At 35.5% G+C, this 27,469-nt stretch overlaps 1 long non-coding RNA gene across 1 annotated transcript in view; it reads right to left on the reverse strand.

Moving 5' to 3' along the window:
* Positions 1-245: 245 nt before the first annotated feature.
* Positions 246-27,469, reverse strand: part of LOC135320721 (uncharacterized) — a 47,257-nt gene continuing 20,033 nt past the window's right edge. The window contains exons 2-3 of the long non-coding RNA XR_010379985.1: positions 10,166-10,301; positions 246-2,737 (exon numbers count right to left, since the gene is read on the reverse strand). This is a non-coding gene — a long non-coding RNA (uncharacterized LOC135320721). The remainder of the gene's footprint in view (positions 2,738-10,165; positions 10,302-27,469) is intronic.

A 27,469-nucleotide genomic window follows, 5' to 3' on the forward strand; every position in this document is an offset into this window, starting at 1 on the left:
ATATGTGTAGATATGAAAGTAGATTCATAGGGACATAATTAGATACATGATAGAAAGAGGTATACAGGCATATCTCAAAGATATTGCATGTTCAATTCCAGACAACTATGATAAAGCACATATCACAGTAAAATGAGCCACATAATGTTTTTGGTTTCCAAGTGCATATAAAATTTATGTTATACTACAATGTAGTCTATTTAGCTTGCAATATTATTATATTTAAAAAAATACACATACCTCAATTAAAAATACTTTAAAAACTGTTAGCCATCATCTGAGCCTTCAGTGAGTCATAATTTTTTTACTTGTGAAGGGTCTTGCCTCGATGCTGACACATCAGGCTAACAGTTGCTGAAAGTCGAGATGTCTGGCAATTTCTTAAAATAACAATAAATAATAATTGATAGCAAAATATTGATTGATTCCTCTTTCACTTGAACACTTAGAGGCCATTGTAGGGTTATCAACTCATCTAATTTAAATATTATTGTGTCTCAGGGAATAGTGAGGCCCAAGGAAAGAAAGAGAGATGGGGGAACAGTCATGTCAATGGAGCAGTCAGAACACACACAGCATCTGTGAAGCTGGTTTTCATCTCATGTGAGTGGGGTTCATGGCACTCTGAAACAATTACAATAGTAACATCAAAGATCACAGGTCACCATAACAAATATAATAATAATGAAAAAGTTTGAAATACTGGGAAAATTACCAAAGTGTGACAGAGAGATACAATGTGCAAAAATGGCAGTGATAGACTTGCCAGAGACCAGGTTGCCACAAACTTTCAATTTGTAAAGAAAAACCTCAGTATCTGCAAAGTACAGTTAAGTGAAGCACAATAAAATAAGATATACCTGCATATAGAAACTGCCAAACAAATTATGCAAATTCATGATTTATTTTTCTGAGAAAAAGCATACTCACAAGGTCAGATACACTTTTGTGAGAGGAATGACCCTTTTGAAGTCACTGGCATTGACTGGTTTTTGAGGGATGAACACTATTCACACAGAGTGAGAAGAGAGAGAAAACTCTTCAAATAGAATATTTAAAGTAACATTTTGGGAAGGCAAAATGTACAGGGTATCATTGTGAAACATTGGGTAGATCTACTTTGCTTGAGCAGACAGTTTTACAAGAGAAGAAAATAAACCTGAAAAAATATATAACCATCACAACTAAAATAAGGCAACATAAATAATTAGAGTAATTACATACATTTAATATTTTGAAACAATGCAAGATGATGATAAGTTTAAGTGGCATCATGAGTGAAACATCATAATTAACATGATGTGCACTGAAATTTTCATAAGAGTTTCAGAAAGGGATAGTATTTGAATGGACATAGACACATCACAGGTTGGTCCAATACAGAAGGAACTATTGAGAATTAGATAAGAGATGGGCAAAGCTGTGCCTGCTATTCATTTCTCCCCACAAGCCTTGTGCTGTACCATGATATCCCACTGAATCTGGGCTTTCTGAGGACCCTAGAGCTAAGGTTGCTTCTGATCTCCATGTATTTCCATTCTTTTGAACCCAATTTGGCTACTAGTTACGTTATGTTTATATAAACGAAGTGTTTTATGTGAGGGTATTAATTAGCTATGTCAGCACTGGACTGCACCCTGCAGGTCTACAAGCCCTGTACTTGCCCAGCTTCAAGACCTGAGAAAGATCCCAGAGTCAGCAACAGAGATAATCAATAGTTTAATGATTAGGGTGATCTTACACATCTGAAGCAAAGTCCTGGAGCAACATCCTGCCATGTGTGGGAGCTGGAGGGCAGGACATGATGGCAGTCTTTGCTCCTGGTGGGGAAGAAGAGGTTACCAGTCATAGGGGAGTTGATGTCAGGTTGGCTCATTGGTTATGAGGCTAATCAGCACAGGGTCATGCCTCTCACCACCCCTTGGATAAGCATAGTGGTGAGTTCTGATCTAAATCTAGAACAGTCATTAGCTGGGGCCTGGGGTGAATATGAAGGAAGATCAGTCTTATGAGTTGTGTGTAGGTGAAGCAGGCACCAGTCAAGCAGGAGATGTATAGAGAGAAGCCATCTTGAGTTGCCTGACCATACAGCCATCATCAGAGGTACATGTTATTTATTGACTGAAAATAAAGAATCACGGAGTAGTGACATCAGAATTCCCATACTCTCTTAAGGTTATAATTGCTTGTTCTCACTGTATGGGCAGAACCCTTGCCCCCAGCTTTCTGTTGAAACTCAGGTTACAGGGAAGTGTCTTCCAGAATAATGTTCCTTGTATACAGGAGGTGGAACTGGAAATTAAGAGAATGGTTAGGATATCAGAAAACTAGACAAAATGATGACAAAGGGATGGATATCCATTCAGAGGAGAACATGAGAAAAGAGAGGGGAGAATGGCAATCTGATAGTGGACACTTAAAATAACCAACGTCAGAAAACAACCTTTGGGAGGACATTTTACTTTTCAACAGGAGGAGATCACCAAAAAGGAAATCATAAAGTTGGCTTGGAATGTGTGCCATCATCCTAAATAGTCTTAAGACGTGTGATGTGATATGTCGAGTTCTCTGGTGAGTGGAGTGATTAAGCTGTAATGACAGCTCCACAGGGCACAATGTCAGGAACCAGTCCCGATTGCTCTTCTGTTGAAGAAGGCAGTAGGGTGGAGGTGGTCTTCCATTTTCAAGTTCCTTCAATATGCTGGTCCTCAAGCCAGTGCATATGTATCTGGGGCAGCTGAAAAGAAGAAGGATGAAGAAGGACATTGAAACCCTTTAAAATTGTACTCAAAGAACAAGTGACACTTACTTTTATATGTGACTAACTACAATTTAGTCACTAAATCTAGCTACAAGTCATGCTGGGAAATGTTCCCAGATAAGTACAAGTATCATTTCTACCCAGGAAAGGAGCAGTGGACATTGAATTATAGATAACTGGCAGTCTGGCCCACATCTCCTTTAATAAAGAATCAGTGTAAATCCTCTTATAAACCTGTAGTTTTATGACTCTCAACCCTTGTCTCACAGAAAAGAAAAGTGAGTTTCAGAATCAAGAGTAGGAATTTGTGTCCTGCCTTCCTCTGCTCTAACGTCACTTGCTCTCTGTAAGTCAGCTGCTCATTCAGAGGAGAAAATATTTCTCAGATGCCAAAAGCAAAATTGATCTATTGTGAAAGAGTTGAAGTGTGTTCTAAAGAAACTTTAGACACTGCTCAGTCCTCGACACTGAAGGCCTTCAGGATGTTTTGTGATTGTTATAATTATTTTTGGTTCCTTTAAGTTTGTGCTTAGAGCATGGGACAGGTAGCTGTATTTCATTTTAAATATATTTGGATGATGCTATTCATTGAGTAAATGTTGGTCGGACTTAATGCATATCAAGATCTGTGCTAGTCCTGATAATTCCTTTAGAAGAGAACAAAATATAGATAAAATTGTGATGTGTTACAGAACCCCAGACACTCATAGTACAATGAGAAGATGACAAGTATTTCAACAACCAGCATGAACAACTTTACCACACATACACATGCCACATATAGAATATGTTATGTTATACATGCTACAACATGTATGCTACATATTATATTATACTATAGTGTATTATACTATACACTTTACTGTAGAGGTGAGTAATACATTCTTCCCATTTTCCAGGAGATATATCCTTAGTAATTTGCATTCAAAGAGAAAGTAGAAGAAGAAATGTTTCCACTTGTTTTGGGAAAGAGACAAGGTGTAAATATACTCAATCAATAGGACAAATTATTTGAGGGTACTTCCTTTTTTCATGTGTTCCTCAATACATGTACTTTCTTGCAGAAGTGTACTTGAGCATTTTGATCACTAACATATACATATCATGAAGATGCTGGGTGAAGATAAGTGTTTCAATAGGAAACTCCATAGCATACTCAACTGGAGAATTCTGCCACTGGCTAGAATGACAGATTCAGTGTAAATGTCTAAGCACAGCACTAAGACGATTTAAATTTCCCTTTTTGTATGTGAAACACTGAGGTCATGCTTCTTACATGCAGCATGCTTGTGGGGTAATTGGAGTAGGTGATCAGGGCAATCACACTACCTGTGGATGGCTGGAGGGGATGGTGGGCACAGAATGCTCTGGAATATGACACGATAGATTACTACTCCTCTTACAATGTGTACCCCCCCAAAATAAGCTACTTTTTAGTATTATATATATAATAGTATTATAGATATATATAATATATCTCCTTAGATATTTAGTTTAATTCAATTAAACTTTTGGACAAATTGTGCAGTGTTATAGTCTGTCAGAAAACCTGATGTTACAGGTAAATAGAATACAAATTTAACACATTTTAATTCCCTGTGTAGAAAAAATAGAACACTTTAACATGAGAAAATTCACAATTTCAAAATTTTCATATCAATCTTTAAAGGCCACTATCTGCTTTTAGCTTGGGGAAGCAAACAATGAGGGCTTTTGTGATTGAAACAACGTGGTTTCCCATTTTCTCTATGACATATTGTCATTACTCAAATCTAATTTAATCAATCCATCTTATTAGTGTTTTCTGATATTAAAAAGTATATAAAATTACATTTTATTGAATTATAAGTGTGAGTAAAATAGCTATTAATATTTCCTGTGGGTTGATGTCCATGCACCAGAATGCAATTGTACTATTTTATTAAATTCAAAAATGTTTCTGTTTTTGCTGCCATTTGGTTTGCACATTCTGTGTCTTGAGTGATGTTCATAAAGTTTTCTTAAGATTTGTTTCTGCCATTGCCACAATACAACACATTTTTATAGTAATACATTCCTTTCGTAATTTAAGACAAAAAGATGTAGTATTATGGAAATATGGTTATGTTTCTAACAATCCTTCCTATGCTCTGGCAATCAGAGGAAGTCAAATTCTGCATTTTCTAAATGTTTATAAAAGCTTTATAGCTACCACAAATAATTTTAATATGAGGGAACATAAGACAGAATAAAATGATGCTGACAATATAAAAAATAGTATACACATATAATATTTTGATAAAAAGTGCATTTAGACAACATAATAATATTTAATTTTCATAACATTCTGGTGCAGGAATGCTATTATCTACAATTGAAGAGAAGTGAGTCCGAGAGGTCAGTAAACATGTTCAAAGTTGCACAGTTTAGATTTCAGATTCAGAACCACACAGTGAATCTTGTGACTCCAAATCTCTTACTCGTTCTGCTAGACCATGTTACTTCCAGAAATAGATCCAGGCAGCCCAGATCTATCTCCACAGTTTACTTTCTCAAAAGAAATTTCAGGTAGGCCAAATTAAATAAAAAATTGAACATCTATTTTTTTTTCTCATATTTAATTCAAGATCAAACTCCCTCTTCTATATGTGTCTTTATATTTGACCTTCACTTCAAATCCAAGTGCCTTTTTAAATGAGTTTAAATTTATTGTCTCTAGCTTATCTTTTAAACTAAGTAAATAATTTTCAACATCAGCCTCTACTACCAATTGAAACTGGTTAGTAAAAATGACTTTCCTTGTGGTCATATTTATTAAATTTTGTTTTGATGGGGAGGTATTTATCTATCTATCTATCTATCTATCTATCTATCTATCTATCTATCTATCTTTATATCTATCTATTTATTATTTGTTTGTTTGTTTGTTTAAATGAAGATATTGGGGATTGAACCCAGGATCCTGTGTATACTAAGCATGCACTCTACCACTGAGCTAGAATTTTGTTATAGAATGAACTGTGTCCCTGTATAATTTGTATGCTGAAGTCTAAAACTTGGCTGCCTCAGAATGTGACCTTATATGGAATAGAGCTGTTGAAGGTGTGATTAGTGAAGATGAAATCATGGTGGGCTAGTGTGGGTCTGTAACCTAATACGAACGGAGTCCCTGTGAAAAGGGAATATTAGAGCATGGATACACATGGACACAGGGAGAATGCCACGTGGAAATGAAGGTAGAGATCAGGGCAATGCTTCTTCACACCAAGGAACGCTAAGGACTGCCAGAAAAGCACCAGAAACTAGGGGAGAAACCCTAAAAGGAATCAGCCCCACTAACACCTAGATCTCAGACTTTTAGCATCCTAATCAATAAATCGCTGCTTAAGCCATCTAGTTTGTGGTATTATACAGGCCTCATCGGTTAATACATAGCCTTTTCTTTTCTTTATCAAATCCAGTATTCTTGTCAGGCTCTTTCATCTTTATTATGTCTCTAAAAAATTTGGATTTATCATCCCCTATAATGCCTAAAATGCTGGTCTTCTTAAGGATCGTCCTTTATATACAGTTTTGGAATAATATCAAAAGCTGTGGTTTAAACTAGTACTCATTTATATACCAAAATTGCATATGTCTTCTAAAATCAGGCACAGACTACCCAACATATCTAAAACTGAATTCAGTACACTTGGTGCATTTCCCTATCTTCTTATCTCTTCCCCACTCTCTATTGCTGTAAGTAACTCCTTTGACTCAGTTACTCCAGCAAGAATCTTGAATGAAGGTCAATCTATATTTGCCAACTTCATGTCCTACTTTTAAATAGTACATAAGCCCATCAATTCTATATCCTTAATAATTCTTGAATAAATCCACCTTTTTATAACCCTTTACATTCTCTCCTGGTCAACTTCAGTACGTTCCTAACTAGCCTTTCTGACTTCTGCCTTGTGTACTTCCCCCAACTCATTGCTGTTCTGTTTAAAGACCCATTCTGTTCTGTAAGATATAATACAGTGTATTGTGACTTTTTAATTTTATTTTTCATTTAACTCAGGAATAATTGACAAATAAATTGAAATTGTGATTCTTTTTTTTATTTATTTATTTTTTATTTTTACCAGTGTTCAGCACAATTTTTCAGTTATTCATGGACATATACACACTCATTGTCACATTTTTTTCTCTGTGAGTTATCATAACATTTTGTGTATATTTCCCTGTGCTATACAGTGTTGTCTATTCTACAATTTTGAAATCCCAGTCTATCCCTTCCCACCCTCCACCCCCCTGGTAACCACAAGTCTGTATTCTCTGTCTGTGAGTCTATTTCTGTCCTTTACTTATGCTTTGTTTTTGTTTGTTTGTTTGTTTTTGTTTAAAGCATTACTGAAGAGAAAGAAAGAGGCTGGAGGAATAACTCTCCCAGACTTCAGACAATACTATAGAGCTACAGTCATCTAGACACATGATTTTGGTACCAAAACAGACATATAGACCAATGGAACAGAATAGAGAGCCCAGAAATGAACCCACAAACTTTTGGTCAACTCATCTTTGACAAAGGAGGCAAGAATATATATTGGAATAACGACAGTCTCTTCAGCAAATGGTGTTGGGAAAACTGGACAGCAGCATGTAAAACAATGAAGCTAGAACACTCCCTTACACCATATACAAAAATCAACTCAAAATGGATTAAAGACTTAAACATAAGACAAGATACAATAAACCTCCTAGAGGAAAACATAGGGAAATCATTATCTGACATACATTTAAAAAATTTTCTCCTAGAAGAAATAAAAGCAAGAATAAACAAATGGGACCTAATGAAACTTACAAGCTTCTGCACAGCAAAGGAAACCAAAAATAAAACAAGAAGAAAACCTATGGAATGGGAGAAAATTTTTGCAAGTGAAACCGACAAAGGCTTGATCTCCAGGATATATAAGCAGCTCACATGACTCAATAAGAAAAAAATAAACAACCCAATCCAAAAATGGGCAGAATACCTAGACAAGCAATTCTCGAAGGAAGACATACAAATGATCAATATGCACATGAAAAAATGCTCAATATCGGTAATTATCAGAGAAATGCAAATCAAAACTACAATGAGGTATCACCTCACACCAGTCAGAATGGCCGTCATTCAGAAATTGTGATTCTTAATACACATTAATGAGAATAACAGTTTTTAGATGTAGTTCATTTATGCAACACATCTTTCTATTTTTAGCATCTAGGTTTCTTTAACCTTAATGCATTTTGATTTCCATTCTTTGTAATGATGAAACATTGCAGATTTAAATAAATTTACATCAGTGTTTTTATTATCTGTTAAGTTTAAAACACCATAAACAAAGCCTCTTTTTTCCCTGTCTACTTCACCTTCAAACCTCCTGCCCCTCCCCGAAAACATGCATACACACACACACACACACACACACACACACACACACACAGATTCATCACTCTCTCTTTTTTTCTCAATTGTGTCAGCAACATGCCATGGATATAGCAAACATATTTCTTGGTTGGTCTTTTTGTGAGTCTGAATGAGGTTCTTATGCATCTGTAAGTGATTGATTAAAAAGAAATTTTTGATTTCATAGAAAAAGTGGTAAAATGCTTTGGAAAGTCTTTCAAAATAGCATTTCTAAACTTGAAGTGGAATTTTGACATTTTGGCATTTAACATTTTAAGTTTTATCCATTTATTAAGCAATTTAATGTGTTTTTGTCACCTGGCCTTTTCTGTCTTATTCATATATTTCCAGATGATACAAATTTCTTCCCCAAAGAAAGTTCATAATGGCAAGAATCTTAGTTATATTCTTGATTTTGTGTTCTGTAAGGTTTTATTGAACCATACAATTCTAATAGCATCTTTTTTCTTTTTTGGTGGAAATGGGAGAATAAAAAATCATTTGTATCAGTATAAGTCAAATACTACTTTCTTTCAATAATTAAATATTTTAAGTAAACTGACCTATTAACAGTTTAACTTTTTAATTTTTTCTTGTTCATTTCCCGCCATGAAAATCCCTAATTTTTAGCACAGTAAGCAAAATTTCCTTGGGTGACTAGATCTTAGAAATTGGAAAATGCATTTGCTCAGGCAATAAGGGCTTTATTATATCAACATATTTCTGCCATGCTTATAAAATCATTAAGCTGATACCTTTGGGAAGATTTTAATTAATTACAAAATGTCAATTAATTGATGGAGTAAAATGAACAAAGGTAACATGGAACAGATTTAGCAGTATACGAAAGAGTTGGATATCTTCAGTCTATGCTTGATAGAAAGTTCTAATTTCCCTATCTTGAGAACAAAGGACACTGGACTTAGACATCTGTTTCCAATTTTGCTGTTAAGGAGATTTGGGCCCAGGTAGGTCACTTAACTGATGGACATCTCTTTTCTCATAAATGAAAGGACAGGATCAGAGTAGGTAATTTCTAAAATTCTTTCCAGCTCTAATATTTTATTTTTTTGTCAAAATCTATCAGCCTTAGTGATACATGTTGTCAAAGACTAGAGATATAGAGAATGATGATGATGATAATGATGATTTTGATAATGTCTAATATTATTGAGTGTTATATGCCTGCATTTGATTCCCTAATTGTTCTAATAGGGGAATATTACTGCCTTCCATTTTATTAATGAGAAAATTGAGGAAAATATAATTTAACTAATATGACCAATATCATAAAGCCCTATGCGAAAGTCAATTATTTCAAATATTAAGCATTATGGAAAGAATATTATCAGTGTTCATCAGTATCCTTTCTGTGCACCAGCAAGACTACATTATTTATCCACTTGAAGATCATTAAGGTCATGTGATTAGCTTTGTCCAATGGCCATGAGTCAAATTTACATGTATAAGTTTTGGCAGAAAGCATGGAAAAACCAGCAATGGCTCTGCAGGTGCCTCTTTTTCTGAGATGCCCATCAGGAGGCAGTAAGCTCCATATGATGTTGCTTCAAGATGGTGGTACTTTCCTTGTATTCTGAATCACTGAGTTGCTGGTTGTGGGACAGTTCATCTTGCTTCTTATCTGGATACAGACTTTGCTAGAGTAAATTCTAAATCTTTGTTGTTTAATCCACTGAAATTTGGATTAAATCCACACACACACATATATGAGGACATTTAGCCTATATACAATTCAGGACATTTTCATCTTCAATGAAAGTTAAGGGCATGAAGCTTTGAAAGTTTTCCATGTTATCAATTATACCAGTATTTCCTGATATAATCAGCCACCTGGTAGTTAGCATTGGCTACCATGAAAACATTCTTAAGCATGAATCATTCTCTCCTGCTAGATTATCTCCTTTTTTCTCACTTCTATCTCTCTTGAAACCTCTTATTCCTTGCTCCCAACTTCATTTTTAGGAAATACATACCTTAACAACTCCTCTTTTTTTTTTTGGAAATATTCTTTCTTTCAAGATTGAGAAATAGTATGAAATATTTGATTTTCAATACTGACGTTTTATAGCAGTGTGATCTCATCGAAGTTATGTCTCAGTCAGATTCAATCTGAAAATGAAAACAAATATGAGTATTATGTGAAAAGGGGTTAGATATGTGATAGCACTTCCCCAAATTGTGTGTATTGCTGGGGTCATAAATTTCTAAAAGGGAGAATTGGAGGCTCATGGAAAAGACAATAACCAACCCTTTGAAGTAAAGCAGTTTGGGCTGCCCAAGTGGGTCTGCAAAGGAGACCTGGTGCAAAAGATTATGGAAAGCTGCTGTCTCCACATATCTGTTGGGTCTCAGTGGCTTCTGGTCAGCAAGATTTTCATTTGGGAAGATGATGTGGGTGTGGAGCCAAAGACAGCAAGAACTAGCTAGAATCCACATGTATCTCTTTGTTACTCGTACCTCTAAATTAACAGATTTCAGATGAGCTGCTTTATTTTCCCCTTCCAAAATTTGTAAAAAGAATTTCTTATTTGGGCCAGTTAACAAACTATCATACAGGATAGGGGATTCTTGTAAACTATTCTAGCCTAGCCAAGATGACAGTATAAAAAAATTGCTGCAAGTCAATTAATTTTCCTGTCCTTTAATTTCTTTATTTCTAAAATGTTTGATTTTGCTTCAGCAACTCAGTGTCATAGTTGTTGGAATCACATGTGAATATACACTGAAAATTACAATAATGATAAAAATTATTGTTGTTTCAAAGTAATTGTGACAACATATTTTAAAATGATTTGCCTAAACACATCAATCTGTGAAAATAAATATTTCATACATTTTAAAAATAGAAGCCTCTTGAAACAGTGTGGGCTTAACTTGTCTTGTGTATATCTGCTTGTTCTATAGTCTATGATTGTAGATTTCAAATTTTTACAGTGCAGTATGCACAATTTACATAAAAAATTCAATAATCATCTGTTAACTAAATCCTTACTTGTGACTTATAAGATAATACATTAATAATTTAATGTTCATGACACATACAGACAAAGAGGTGGATAGCTTACAAAATCTATTACATGGAATTCTGAAGTTCTTGTACTACCAAGAAAATTATAAATATAGATTTGAATTTTATGTAACTGCTGCTCTGATAAAATTAGTTGGAAGGAAATTCAGTGCTTTGAGTTTTAAATAGTTATGATTTTTAATACTTATTTACTTCAATTTTAGCTAATGAACAGTGGAGACCAACACACATTTAAGCTGGTAATTTCTACTTCTGGCCAGAAACACATAGGAACTGTGTATAAATAAATGCAAATTCCATTAATGTATAGATTTTTAAAGTTCTACTATATTTTTCTTGGAAATGAAGAGAACTTTCAAAATTATCTTTCTTAATCCTATCATTTGATAGATAAAAAAAGAAAATTACCCAGATAAAGTAAGAAAAATTATATAGATCATAAATAAACTTTTTGTATAAATTACTAAACTTTTCATGTGCCTGCTTTATTTTATTATTGCTTTTTGTAATACAACTGAATACTTACACCAACCACCAATTGGTATATATGTTACCAATTGTGCACATATTTCTATGATTCAGTCATATAAATGTTGATTATGGTTTGTTCCAAATTCATTTGGATTTGCAAACCTAATCATAACTAAAACAACTGAGGAATTAGAAATTCATTTTAAACAAAAATCAAAGGAGACCTTGCAAGATACTATCCCAATCAAACCTATGGCCCTATTGCAGAAAACAGATTTTAACAAATCTGGGCTAGGCCTTGTTATGTACATGGTATATAGACTGAGGTTCAAACCACAGTGCCTGATGTTGGGAGTATGTGGTCTTATTAAGATAGTGAAAGACATGTAGTCAGTAGTTACAGAGCAGTGCAAGTATTTGACAATGACTGTTTCATAGGAGAGGCAGTGAAGAATTCATTTCTGTGTTTTCATCAGAGACATAGAGTTCAAAACAATGACTTTGGTCCTAAACTTAGGAGATTTTATACTACAATAAATAGTAGTAAGGAGGATGTGTGGATACATTGTGTTGTGCATGTGGGGGCACACACACACATGCCTGTTGTGGGCAAAGGTATGTGTTATTGGCAGGGTTAGCTCGTTTAGCCAATACTAAAACAAGGGGTGGGACATAGATCCCAAGTGACTTTGTGATTTTTACTATTAATAATTCTAAAGAAAAACACTGGCAAAATAAGTAAAAATTACAGAGTTTTTCTAGTTTTTAAATCCAAAATCTGTTTATTTTTTCAAGCTACTGTTATTCTTAGTGAAGGGGAATAACAGTTCCTGCCTTTTACAGTGAAGGAATAAAGAGTATTCATGATGTGACTTTTCATTAAAATATGAAATTTTCCATCCTAAGGTCCTCAAAAATGAGTTATTCTACCCTGATCAGAAATGGTCCTCTGGGCATTGGCTCATATGGGATAATTTAATGGAATTTCACATTCTGTAATTGAGACTATATGTTCATCTAATGATGCCAAGCATATTTTTAAAACCCCTCAATGCTGAAGTTTCAGTCTCCTGCCATGATTGTTCATACCTCTCAGTTGATTAGTAATTCTAAATGACAATGCAAATCAAAGTGAATTTTCATATTGAGTTTACACCATTAGTGAAAATCTAATTAAATATCTAATAATTAATGCAACTCCTTCCAGGAGAGTTAATACATTAGAGAATGTCAATGGGGAATATCCAGTGGGAATATTACCTTCATTGTTGTGTTTCATATTGTGAATTGTGTGAATTATAGTGTATATTATATTTTATATGCATATTTTTTAAAAACTGTGTGGGCAAGACAATCCAGTTCTTGGTACAGTAATGTAACTTTCTTTTAGTTGGACATTATTATATTGATGTCTTACACCAGGTCACCCAGTCAGCTTAGCCAGTAAATATTTAGAGAGTGCCTAATACGTGACCAGCACTGTGTTAAATGTTAGTGATATAGAAAGTGTTAATATAGAGGCCTTTTTCTCAAAAGGCTCTTTTCTTAAATTACTAACCATTATAATTAACTTAAGCTTCTAATTTTCAGTGGGGAACTTTTGAGTGGAATTCAGAGAAGGTTATGGTGTGTATTAGAATATCCTTTGGCATTCTATTTCCACATGAGGAGTATTTATCTTCTCCTACTTTTGGGCTTGAACTTGTAACTTGCTTTGGTCCGTAGGCTATCAGCAGATATGATGTGATGCAAGCCAAGGCTTGAAATGTGCTTATGCACTGGGCTTTCTATCTTGTACTCTACCTCTACCATGAGGACATGCTGAGTAGACTGATTGGCCTCAAACAATTCAAAGGCACTTAAGATTAGACCTGAACTGAACCCATGTCCTGGAACTAAACCTAAGTGAGGGCATCAGAGTTCTCAGCAGAGCTGGCCCAGTGGGTCAGCAGTTTGAGGTAGAACCCCAGATGAACAATTAGTCAGTGCATAAGAATACTTAGCTTTATAAGCCTCTAAGCTTTGGGATGTTTTGTTGCAGACCCATAGCTGACAGACACAAATGAATCTGTGGTTTATAGTGATTGCAATAACAGATCTGTTTTTCTTTTTAGATCTTGTATTTAAAAATATTTACAAGAGTATAAATATGTGTTCTCTGTTTTAAGGAAACAGAGGCTTCGTCATTATTTAACTACAATTTAAGAACCAAGCAACAAAGGCAGAAACAGTGAAAACATCAATGGTATAAATGTAATAATATGAATGATTCTATTCTGCCAAATGTATCCATGACAATTTCTTAAGTGATCATCAATGTATAGGCAAATTATTCTCCTCAGAGGGCCCTGTAAGCTCCTTGTGTAGTTAACCAGCTTACATAAACATGGAAGACAGTGATGGAGTTGCTTCTTGATTTAAAAAAAAAGTTGTGTCAGCGTGTTTAGGTAATTTTTTAGAGTTGTGTTTGTGTTTCATCTGAGTTGGCTCAAAAAATGACAAATAGGCAACATAAATATAAAAACTCAAGGCCACTAAGAGAAAGAAATATGTGCTAGACTTAAAGCCATTAATATGCAATTGTTAACTCCTTAAAATAAAGCACACTCTTATTTTATATTATACACCTCTAGTCCTTAGAGCTATATCTTTCATGAAGTTGGTATATCATGTATGAGCAATAAATAGTATTATGTGACTCAATTATCACACATAAATATATTACTAATGAAAAGTTAAATGTTTAGGGACCTTTGTATTGTTAGTCCTTGTATAAGTTACTAAATTTACTAAAACAACCTTTTCATGTACATATGTACATTAATAATAGAAAGTCATCTGGCATAAATTAACTGTATTTTCAGTGATTATAGTCACACCTCAAAACTCTGGAAGCAGTTATTTGGTACACTTTGACATGGACCTTTTAAAAACTAGATTAAATTATTAGTAGCTGTAAAATCTCTGACAAGAAAATGCTTCTTTCAGCACATTATATATAAATATAAAATTGAAAGAAGGACGTACCCTCCTGTGAGAAAAGCAAATGTAAATATCCAGTTGTGTGGATTAGGTGAAGCAAGGCCCTAGCGTTCACTCTACATACTTTTATAGTGGGCGTTTTTTCACCGTGACTCTTTCACCTCAGGTTGACTAAATGTGACTTGTTCACAACTCAAAATTTAAATAGTTTGAGCTCATGTACGCCTTATGAAAAAAGCAAGATTCAGCATTGCATATTTAACTCTTAAAGTGTAAACTGTCTCATATTTACTATCACACAAAATAACAGAACAAAAATAGGTAAATACAGTAGAAAAATATAAATCTGTAGGCAAAATTGACCTGTAAAAATAAATGGGATTATTCCAACAATGCAAATTAGTTTGCCTGTATACAATAAATTAATGTAGTATGGCACATTAATAGATTACAAAACTACAAGGGGAAAAGCAATTGATCATTTCAGAAGATGCAGAGAAAATACGTGATTAAAGTCCAATACTGGTCCTAATAAAAAGCTCTTAGAAAACAAGAAATGAAAGAACTTCTTTATTCTGACAAAGAATACCTGAAAAAAAAAAAAAACAACAAAGTAAACTATTGTGATGAATACAAAAAAGGTAAAAACATTAACTTCAAAATTAGAAACAAGTTAACAATAACCTCTATGACCTCTTCCATTCATCATTGTAAGGGAGGTACTTAAGACCTTAGTAAGAAACAGAATCAAGTGTATTATTTACTAGAATCTGAATGAAGTAATCTAAACTGTTTATGTTAAAAAAACCAAAAAGATAGGTATAAAAAGAGTAGTTTTCAGAGACTAAGTATCAGGTGTATTTCTATGCGTAGAAACAAAATGTTTGAAATGCAATAAACACATACAATTTTAACCACAGAAAAATATGAAGAAAAGAAATTCACCAAATAAAAGTCTTGCATGCCATCCGAAAAAAAAATATGACTGTGTGGAAATGCATTAAAGATACAAAAGTAACTGGATAAATATAGCTTCTTCATGAATATGGAAAGCCAATATCTTAACCATATAAAATCTTACCAAAGTGATTCAGATTTAATCTCTATGATTAAATTCTGGCAGAGGTTTGAATGGTACTCAACAAACTTACTCTAAAATTTATATGGAAAAAGACACAGCCAATAATAGTCAAGTTATTCTTGAAGAAAATTAGGTGAGTGTAAATTCCAGCCATAAATATTAGCCAGTAACACTTAGCAGAAAAGATAGAAAAACACACAAATGTGAAACTTTAAGTTTAAACTTTAAACTTTAAGTACAAGAGATGTGGTGTTGGGGCAAGGAATAGCGACTTTATTTGGAAAGCTGGCAGACCGAGAGGATGGCTGACTAATGTCTTGGAGAACCATCCAGATCCAGTCACAATACAGGCTTCTTTTATACAAAACAAAAACAAAAACAAAAACAAAAAACAACAAAAACAAGGGAGGGTGTATGGTTGGTTGTTGCAAACTTCTTGCTGTAGAAATTCTTTGTTCTTACAGCTGTCCATGTGGGTCAGTTCATGGTGTCCCTGTAAACCTCCAACAAACAAGTGTTATTCTCTATTCTGCAGCTTCTTATCTTTATGTGAGGGCAGAGCTAGCAAGACTAAGCCTAGGAAACAGGGCACAGTGGTCAAAACAAAAGGAACAGATCTAATATAGAGTCAGATTTGTTCTCCTCTACTACATTAACTTCAGAAAATTATAATATCCTTATAAATTAAAGGTGTACACACACGAACTCCAGCAATTTTTTTCCTAAGTTACCTTCAACCTTCTGCATGTGTTCTGTGTTCACCAAGATAAATATACAAGTATGTTCATAACATCATTGCTTATAGTAATCAAACATTGTAAATAACTCAAATATCCACTTTTTGGAAAATGGATTAATGGAGTAATTTCTAAGTTGCATTCTAAAAATTTCAGTTTTATAAAAACTAATAATTCTAAATATAAAAATTGTAGTAAAGTGAATGTTTTGGGGGAAATTGAACAAAAATATAACATTTAATAAATATAAATGGCAACTTAAACTAAATGATATCATTTTATTGATATATATGTGTGTTCAAGAAATTATAAAGAAAAGCAGGAGAATGCATTTTAAAATCTCAGGATACCTCCATAGTGAAGAAAGAGAGGTAAATAGGATAAAAATAAAAGCACATTAGGGGCTTTAATAATAAAGTACATGCTTTAGTTAATTTCAAAAAGAAGGTTCATAAATTTCAGTTAGCCAGACAATTATCCACTTTTGTTGTTTAAATTTTATCTTATTTATTTTTGTGAAAATAGTACAACTTTAGCCTTATGAAATTTGTGGACACTTCCTTTCTGACTTACTACATAGTTACTTTTTGTCATTTTTATATGTACCTTTAAAAATATATATTCTGTGAGGTGTACAAATTGTTAGACAAAAGTTGGAAACTCTATAAGAAAATCCTCTCTATACTTTTTTTGTCTAATTAATCTAGAAAGTTTCAAGGGATTTCTTTGTTTTTATTACTGTAAATCCTCTCACTTTAATTTTGAGTTTCTCAATATCCCGACATTCTTTTTTATCAGTCTACCCTATATCTACATATATGAGAGGACCAAGACCCTGATGCCACAATCATTCTTCCCAGAGGAAGCCCATGTCCTGGGATCTGTAGGACCCAGCAGCATATATAAATATATATTTATCTACACTGGCACATTATAATCACTCATAATTACCTTTGGACTCACTTTTGGCGTTGAATACTCTATATGTCTGGACAAGTGTACAATGGTATTTATCCATTATTACAGTACCACACACAATTGTTTCACTGCCCTAAAAATCCTTTGTGCTTTACCTAATCAATCTTCCCTTTCTCATAACACTTAGCAATTTTTCATCTTTTTATTATCTCCATAGTATTGTTTTTTCCAGAATATCATGAGGTTGGAACCATATAATACATAGCCTTTGTAGATTGGCTTCTTTCACTTATCATTATACATTTAAGGATCTATATTATCTTTCTATGGCTTAATAGCTCATTTCTTTTCAGCACTGAATAATAATCCATTGTCTGATTGTACTATGGTTTATCCATTCTCCTACTGAAGGATATTTTTGTTGCTTCCATGTTTTGATAATTACAAACAAACCTGATGTAAATATCCTTGTGTAGGTTTTCATGTGGACATAGTTTTCAGCTCCTTTATGTAAACTGCAAAGAGTTGACTTGAAGGATTTTATGGTAAGAGCACATTTAGTTCTGTAAGAAACTGCCAAACTATCTTCCAAACTGTTTTAATCATTTTCTATTTCCATCAGCAATAAATAAGAGTTCCTGTTGCTCTACATCTTGGCAGGATGTTTGGTGTTGACAGTGTTCTAGATTTGGTTAGTCTAATAGGTATGTAGTAGTAACTTCTTGTTTTAATTTGTAGTTTCCTAATGACATATAATGCTGAACATATTTTCATATGTTTGCTTGCTATCTGTTATCTTCTTTGGTGAGGTGTCTGCTCAGGTAAATTGCTCATTTTTTAAATCAGGTTGTTTAATGTTCTATTGTTGAGCTTTTTAGAATTCTTTGTATATTTTGGCTAATAGTCTTTTATCAGATATATTTTTTGCAAATACATCCTCCCAATCTGTGGCATGTCTTATCATCCTTTTGACAATGTCTTTTGCAAAGAAAACAAATTGTGATTTTTTTAAAAGTTCAGCTTTGAAATTATTCCTTTCGTTGATCATGCCTTTGGTGCTTTATCAAAAAGAAAAGTGAACAAAGTCAAAATATGGACTAGATAATCCTTTAAATAACAGAACCAAATTTCCAAAGATGGAGCAAAATACCATAATGTACCTATAATATAAAAACCAGTTAAAATGACTAGTTTCTTGATATAAAGTAGAAAATACATAAAAATATATAATTAGAAAAAATTTAACTACAGAATAATAACTATCAGGAAAAAACAACAAACAGGTTGTTTTTTATATAATATTGGCAAAACTGGATTAAAGAAGACAGCTTCTTGAAATTTATGTTTTGTAGAAAAGTCATCCTGAATTTTATATTCTAGAAATAGCCAAAATATTATACAAGTATGAAATAAATGAAGTTATCTTCAGTGATATAAAGAATGAGGGGTTTAATGTCTGAAAAACACATCTGAAGGAAAAACAAAAGAAAGTCACACAAAAAAATGAAAATAAATGAACAAAGTTTTATGTGGAAAACAAAATAGACAGTCATAAATAAATTAGTCAGTAATACATATGGATAAGCCTAAATTGAGTCAATTTTCCTATTAAAAGACATTAAAATGCATAGATTCTCAGATATTTGGGGGGAATCTCTATGATATTTGCAAGAGGAACACTTAAACATGCTACAAAAATTATTGAAAATAAAATATGGAAAAAGAAACACCAGAAAGAAATACCTATTACTATAAAAATTAGTTATATCAGTTTTAGATTTAAGCAACATAAAAGAGCAAGGGTAAATATATTGGAAATGTCATGTTTTATTTCTCAGTTTGGGTGGTAGAGTAATGGATATATATTTTATAATCATAACCTGTATGTATCAAATGTTTCATAATTTAGAAATGCAAATAAAAAATATAATCAAATCTTACTGTAATGTAACAATTAAACATTTTTTTGCATGTAATTCCTGGGTATTAGTTATGTGTGTGTATGTTATATATATGAATGTTTTTGTCCTAGAATCAAATTATGCACACAATTTTGCTCTATGAACATTAGACATTCTATATTGAGAATCCCGTATGGTTTTAAAAGACTTTAAATATAATTAATAACAAAGTAAATTTTTATTTGTGAAAACCATAAGAAATATAATTACTCAGCTTTACTGATGCTGTTACATTGTTTTTAATGCTTCACACTGGCATTTTTCTATTAAAATAACCATTCTAATATCTCTTTATTTATGCATTTGAAACGACTTTAACTTTGTAATTAAATTCTCAAAAATCTTTAGTGAATAATATAGGTTATGAAATTTAGAGACAGAAAAAATATTACTCACAAGCCCATAATTAACTAAATTTAATCTTTGATATAGAGACTTCCAGAACGGAATCATTAAAAATATACTCAATATTGTAATCATAAATTTTGCACAGAAATTTTAAAATGTTTTACATATCCAAGAAGTCATTAACTTTGTTTTCCTTTTCTTCTTTTTCCCCACTACTTATACCTGATATGGATCAGTCTTGAAGGGATCATCAAGAGGACATGACTGCTGGAATGTGTTTCACTTGCCTTCTCTGAAGAAGCCCCACCAAGTACTCAGCCTTGTGACAGTAATGTGCTTGTTGCCAAGACTACCTGGACAGTATTTTAAGGCTTTTATATAAACTTTTAAGATTCTGGTGGGGTTGCGAGGAGACTCTTGTGGCTGCTCAAGACAAGTCTCATAAGTAAGTTATCTTGCTGAAAAGACCTGCCACCCACTAAACTGCAGTGCTCTGCTTCTTCCTATGGTCTCTCCTTCCCCTCTGTGTTGGACCAGTTCGTGGATCATCAAGCAGACTGGGCTGAAGTACATCCTCCAGCAATTCTCTCTGTGAAGATGTCTGGGTGTAAATTTTTTGGCATCCTTTTTATTTCTAGAAGTATATTTGGTTATCACTCTCACAACTGCTAATTTGTCCAGATGCATAGTTTTAAGCTTAGAGTGATTTATCTTCCATTCATCATGATGAAAATGTCTCTCCTTACGCAGATTCATTATCACGGTGGCCCAGTTTTTTTTTTTTTTATTTCAATTCGAAATTATATAGGCAGAGGTATCTTTTCATCAATTTTGACATCAATGTTTTGAACAATTTTAATATACATGCTGTTTACTGAAATAAAATTGTATAACGTAAGAGTTGTGGGTTAAGTTTTATTTGGGGCTAAATGAGGACTATAATCTAGGAGACAGCACCTCAGGTGGCTCTGAGGAACTTTTCTGAAGAGGCAGGGGGAAACTCAGTATTATATATGTAATTTTAGTAAAGGGGAGTATGTGCAGTCAAACACACATTGAGTTCTTTTGCCATTTATGAGGAGCAGACATCACTGTTAATGAATTTAGTGCTCTTCTAGATATAAGGAGATGCAAGAATTGGGGCTCATAAAATTTTCTCCTGAAAACATCTATCTGAATCTCTATTTTGTCAGTTTTCCCACAGCACAAAGTGCCCCATTCCTAATCTCCACCGTGAACTTTCAGGGAGTGTTGGAGGTCAGCGGCTACAGTGGCTCGTGATTGGTTACAGTACCAAGCAGAGGTAGATGGCAAATGGTATAAATGATTATTCTCCTTAACATTTTTATTTGAATTATTTTTGATTACTTTTTTCTCCATTATAATTTTATATTTTACTTGAAAATATAAAGACTTATGATTGATAAAAATTCACTGTTAAATCTTTTATTTGTAAATATTAGAAAAGAAAGTAATTTTTGCTATCTCAACTTTTTTATACATTTTCTTTTAATTGTATCTGTGTTATTAACAATATAATAATCAATAATGCAAATTGATATAAAGTAACATGCATTTACAAAATCAAACAAGTTAGACTGAAATACCATTTTAAGAATTATTTTTATTTATTGGCATTTATTTTGAAATATTTTCAAAATAGACGTGATCCTCACTTTGTCTACCTGTAGATTCAATACCCTTTAACATAGCATTTATATAATCTTGTCTTACTTCTTACATTTTAAAAAATGTATCCTTTTCTTAGTACTTACTATTATTTTTTTAGGATAAATATATAGTTACCATTCCTTCTGATTCTTTGAATGTCTTAGTATTACTTTGGCTTAACTACAAACATAACAACCTTAGTGGTAACACAATTATAGAATTATAATATTTTCCTCAAAGCTTTATAGCTATTTCCATAATATATTGTGGCTAGTCAGTCTTTAATAGAAGAAGACAAGGCTATTCTTTGTTTTCTCTAGAGAAGTAATTTTGTTTATATTTTTTTCTGGTCCACTTTTAAATTTAACATTTTGAAATAGATATAGATAAATATCTATTTTGCATTATAATTAAGCTTTAAACATGGTATATTCTTTTACTTATGTTGATATGCCTATTTCCCTGCCCTGGGAACAGATCTGGGTATCCAACAGTTTGGCACATTTTCTTGGTTGTTCTCTGATTGCTAAGAGTCAGGTCATACCCATACTTTAGCAACTGCACTGGATGACTGAATTTCTAATGTTATTTCCTTCTTTTGAGCTGCAGTTTCATTAAATTTATGTATTATTTATTGTAGAAGCAAATAAAAGCTTATATTTATAGGTAAATGGCATAAGTTTTAGTGGAATGTGGAGGTCACAATACACATGTTTAGTTGATATAGATCTTTACTCTAAATAATGATGAAATTTTTTGATGTTAAATTGCCTTCCTGCTTTCCTTCCCTCTTCTTTTCTTTCTTTTTGATTGGTATTTTTTGCTCTAAAGTTTATTTTTTTGGCAAAATCTTATTTGAATTGATACAGAGATGAAGGATACACACACACACATAAATGTCTATATAAACTCTACTAAATAAATAATCATAAAATCCCTGTTTCTCAAATCAATTCAAAATATTTTAAGAATGCTGCTTTCCTTGAATTAAACTTAATTCTTCTCCTCACTTATTTATTAAGCAGCATTCCTTTGTCATGCAGTGACTATAGCCTTGTTCTTCCTGTAAGTAATTGTGTTTTATAAATTTGTAAGCAACCAGAGTGATTTCAGAATTTGTTAAAGATTTACAAAAAATTGACATGATCTTAACCACATGCTGCTATTGCCAATATGCCCTTTAGAGTGATGTTTTTACTAAAAGCAATGTCTGACTCCTTCACATTCCTACAATAATGGCCTTATTATTATACTACAAAAGATGACATCTTCAAACAAAAAATGTCTAACTCTATAACAATATTCCATGAATTCACTTATTACACAATATTAACAAACTGCTTAAAGAATGAATCAAAACCATATAAGATATTATTTCTCATGTATTGGAAAAAAATTATACGATGAAGTAAATTAAATCTAGTAGTGTGAAAACATTCTAAGCCTTTCTAACGATAAAAACTTTAAACATAAAATATTCTACTTCAAAAATGCTTTCAGAGATGTTATAAATGGTGAGAGGATGTATATATCATATATAGTTTTCTGTTTATGAATTTGATTATATTATAGCAATGGAACAGTGTAATATTAAATTTTAATAAATGCATATCAATTGAAGATATAAATTAACCTCAAATTTGGTTTGTAAATAATTTTATATTTAGCTTTCAGTTTTTTTATGTGTTTTTATATAATTTCAGGAAAATAATTATCATATATAAATGTACACATCTGAGTCTTTATCTAATATGTCTCAATCTCAAGAGTTCTAAAACCCCTCAATTTCCTTCTTTCCTTCCTTCCTCTTTCCTTCTTTCCTTTCTTCTTTTCTCCCTTCTTTCCTATTCCTTTATTGGTAATTTGGGGTATAAAAGTTAATTGTTGGCAATATTTTATCAGAACTTTTAATGTGAATGAAGGATGAGAGATATATACATATATACACACACACATATAGTGATGATCCAACTTGGAATAAATATTCCCATATTTCTATGAAAAATTATGAATGCATTTAACTATAGTATGTTATTCCTTAACATTTTTCATAATATACAGTATATGTACTTACAACTTTATACTGTGAACTTAATTGTTTAATATCTACCTTCATGCATGGAAGAGTTTTTATGTTATTATAACGTATACTTTAATAATGTGATAAAGGAGAATGACATGGTGTTAAGAAATTATGTTAATGTAATGGGCTTTATGAATTCACAAATTAGCTGAGCACTGAGAGTGATTGGAATTAGATAGGCAAATCTCTTGAGGGGAGTAGGGCATTGATGTGTAAAAGATTATTTCTGAGAGTGAGAATAGCATGTGTATGGCCCTGTAGCATGAGGGAACATAGTAAGTACGAGGATTGTAAGACGTATATCTATGGTAATGATCATGAAGGTGAACAAGGAGTGATTTGAGGCAACTAACAAGGGTAAGGCCAAATATATAACAGTCAGCATATTACAGCAGGCTGTCCGGCGAGCCGGCCCTCCGCCCGCGCCGCGGGGTGGGCTTGCGCCCCGCGGGGGTCTCGGGCTCCCAGCCCACTGCCCCGCCTCCCCGCCACCCGCTAGGCGTCGTCCGGGGACGCCCCTTGCCGAGAGAGACCCTCAATCACAAGTCACCCCGCCCTCCCCACCCTCCTCGCCGTGCCACGCAACCCCGCCCCCGAACCGCCCTCCCGATCTCCGTGCAGTACCCCTCGCCCCTCGCCGGGAAGAAGTGACTCCAGCAGCCGTGGCGGCTCTTTGGGCCCAAGGGGCGGGCGCGGCAGCCATTGGCGGAGGCCGCTGCCTCCGGCTGTCAATCCCGCCGCCCGGCCCCGCCCCACCGGCGGAGCGTGGCAGGACGCAGGGCCGCGGGGGCTGTCGGGACGGCTCCAAGATGGCCGCGCGCTTGGGGTCCGCACCTGCTGGCGGCCTCGAGCCCCGTTAACTGCCACCGCTGCTGACCGGAGCCGCCAGTCGGCCTGGCGACTCCGTGGGCTGTCCCCGCGGGGCGGGAGGCCGCCATGGCGACCCTGGAAAAGCTGGCGAAGGCCTTCGAGTCCCTCAAGTCCTTCCAGCGGCCGCCGCCTCAGCCCCCTCAGCCGGCACCGCAGCCGCCGCCGCCTCACCCGGTGCCGCCGCCGCCTCAGCCCCCTCAGCCGGCACCGCAGCTGCCGCCGCCGCCGCCGCCTCAGCCCCCTCAGCCAGCACCGCAGCCGCCGCCGCCTCAGCCGGTACCGCCGCCGCCTCAGCCCCCTCAGCCGGCACCGCAGCCGCCGCCGCCTCAGCCCCCTCAGCCAGCACCGCAGCCGCCGTCGCCTCAGCCGGCACCGCAGCCGCCGCCGCCTGAGCCCCCTCAGCCGGCACCGCAGCCGCCGCCGCTTCAGCCGGTACCGCCGCCGCCGCCGCCTCAGCCGGCACCGCAGCCTCCACCGCCGCCGCCGCCGCCTCAGCCCCCTCAGCCGGCACCGCAGCTGCCGCCGCCTCAGCTCTCTCAGCCGGTACCGCCGCCGCCGCCGCCGCCTCAGCCGGCACCGCAGCCTCAACCGCCGCCGCCGCCTCAGCCCCCTAAGCCGGTACCACCGCCGCCGCCGCCGCCTCAGCCGGCACCGCAGCCTCAACCGCCGCCGCCGCCGCCTCAGCCCCCTCTGCCAGCACCGCAGCCGCCGCCGCTTCAGCCCCCTCAGCCGGCACCGCAGCTGCCGCCGTCTCAGCCCCCTCAGCCGGCACCGCAGCAGCCGCCGCCTCAGCCTGTACCGCCGCCGCCTCAGCCCCCTCAGCCGGCACCGCAGCCTCAACCGCCACCGCCGCCCGTCCACCGTGGGTCAGGAGCCGCTGCACAGACGGTGAGTCCCTGCGGGTCCCTCCCCAGCCCTGCGCGGGTCTCCGTCCCTCCCTCGGCCTCCCCCGAAGGCCCCGAGGCGGTCCGGGCCCCAGGCCTCTGCTTTCCCGGCTGCGAAACTCGGGAAGGAACGGGGCTGTGTTGTGATCCGAGGCCGCGCGTCCCGTTCGGCTTCCTCTGGGCCACTCCCCACCCCTCTCCTTCTCCGGGCCAGGTGTAACATTTTGTCTTCCCTTTTCAACTGAGGGTTTAAAACAGTGTTTCAGATAACTGTCAAAACGCTATGCATGCAAAACCCTAGGTTAACTTAAGGGAAGGAGTAGGAGAGAAGAGGGGAAGGAGCGAAGTTCACTGGTCACTTCTGTGGGGGTGGGTTAGATGGTCACAGTGGTGAACGCTTAACTGCTACATGGCCCCGTGCGCTTACCAGCATAGTCGTTACTGTTACTAACCCCGGACAGCACTGGTGTTAAGGAGGCATGACCACGGACCGTGTGCTCATTGAGCTTAATTTTACACAAACTAAGATTTCCACAGAATCAAGACAGGCAGTAAACGCCAGCTGCAGAGGACAGCTTGTGCAGGGTTGGGGAACAGCATGGCATGATCAGAACTTTAGTTTGACTGGCTTGAAATGTAGAGGGAAAGGGAAACTTCACACTGATGAATCAGAGAGGAGATAGCTGTTTTTATTAAACTAAAATGGTTAAATGAGCCTTGTTGGTTAATGATTTGCCTTAGCAATGTGAATTTGGATTCTGCAAGTATTGTATAAGTTCTGTAAGAAGCTTGTTTTAAAATTTCAAAACTCTTAAGATATTAGAAGTTCAGTTTTATTTTATAAGAATTTTTTAAAAAGTGTTTATTTAACTCAATTAGAACTGAGTTCCTTTAACATAGACTTTATTATCTCATGTATTAATACCCTCTAGAGGTACACAATGAAAAATGTGATTTATAAACAGACACATACAGACACAAGGAAAACAGAGTATGTAGCTTCAGTAACAGTTTAAGAGAAAAGTCAGAAACAGAAATTTTCCCTGGTCAAAATATCAAAAAAAGCATCTGGGGCTTATATCCTTTAATTGATTTGAGCTCTAAATGGACAAATACACAATTTTTTTTTTTTAAATTGCTAAGAACAAGATTCTTTTTCACGTTGAATAATGATTTTGGAGTTTAAATAAATACCAACAATAGAGCTATGAGGGAGGAAAAATATAAAATACTGATTTTTTTTTTTAATCTCACCGTAAGGTGCATTCTTAAATACATAGGAGAGAACTGTCATGATTTGCGCAACTCGCTTGCAAATAGTTCAACATTATTAACAATGATTGAATTTAGATGGTGGGCATATGGGAATTTATCATCCTATTAAACAGTTTTCTGTACTTCTGAGACTTAGAATAAAACATTGGAAGGAACCTGTTAGACATAATGCTCTATGTGAAGTAATTTGTTCCCTTTGTGAAATTCTAGGAAGGTTAAATTGCATGTTCATAACATCAAGAAAATCACAAGCATTTACGATGTAATCAGAACTACCTGAGGATCTGTGAAACTTGGTGAGTTGGTGGATTTTTTAAAATGTCTTAAAACATTTTGTTTTTACAAAGATTACAGGAGTAAGAGAAGATAAATTTTAATCAACTCAATATTTTTTTCCTGGTTGATGTGATATAATTAAATGTGGGGAAAAAAGGTAAATTCTAAAAGGAGATACTACCTTGATGGTTTTCTATGGAGGAAACTCAAGCAGGAGGAAGTTTAATTTAAAAACATAAATTACTGCTCTTTATAATACATTCTAAGTTGTCATTCTTTTGAATTCCTTCCTTTCCAAACAGGTGTGTTATTCTGGGAGATCATCAGGACTTCTGGGTATTTGGAGGTACTGACCTAACCAGTGGAACTGCTGATTTATAAGAAGTTGTCCAGAATTTTGGAAAACTGATTAGTAGAGGTAAATAATGTTTCCTTGGCAAGTGATGACAGAAAGTGACTTGAGTGAATTTTCCTTTGTTTTTAGGCAGATGTACCTAACCATGTATGTTAACAATGATTACAGGCTGGAGACCGAGAAGAACTACCATTTTTGCCAGCTGGGATGCAGAAAAATTTGGACTTCTGGGTTCCATAAATGGGCTGAGGTAACTAAGACAGAAAACGTATCTTCTTGGTCAACATGTATCTCAGGGTAATCACAGATGTGTTCCATTACCTGATATTGTTTTAAT

Source organism: Camelus dromedarius, unplaced genomic scaffold, assembly GCF_036321535.1.
Source record: "Camelus dromedarius isolate mCamDro1 unplaced genomic scaffold, mCamDro1.pat HAP1_SCAFFOLD_114, whole genome shotgun sequence".
Classification (NCBI taxonomy): Eukaryota; Metazoa; Chordata; class Mammalia; order Artiodactyla; family Camelidae; genus Camelus; species Camelus dromedarius.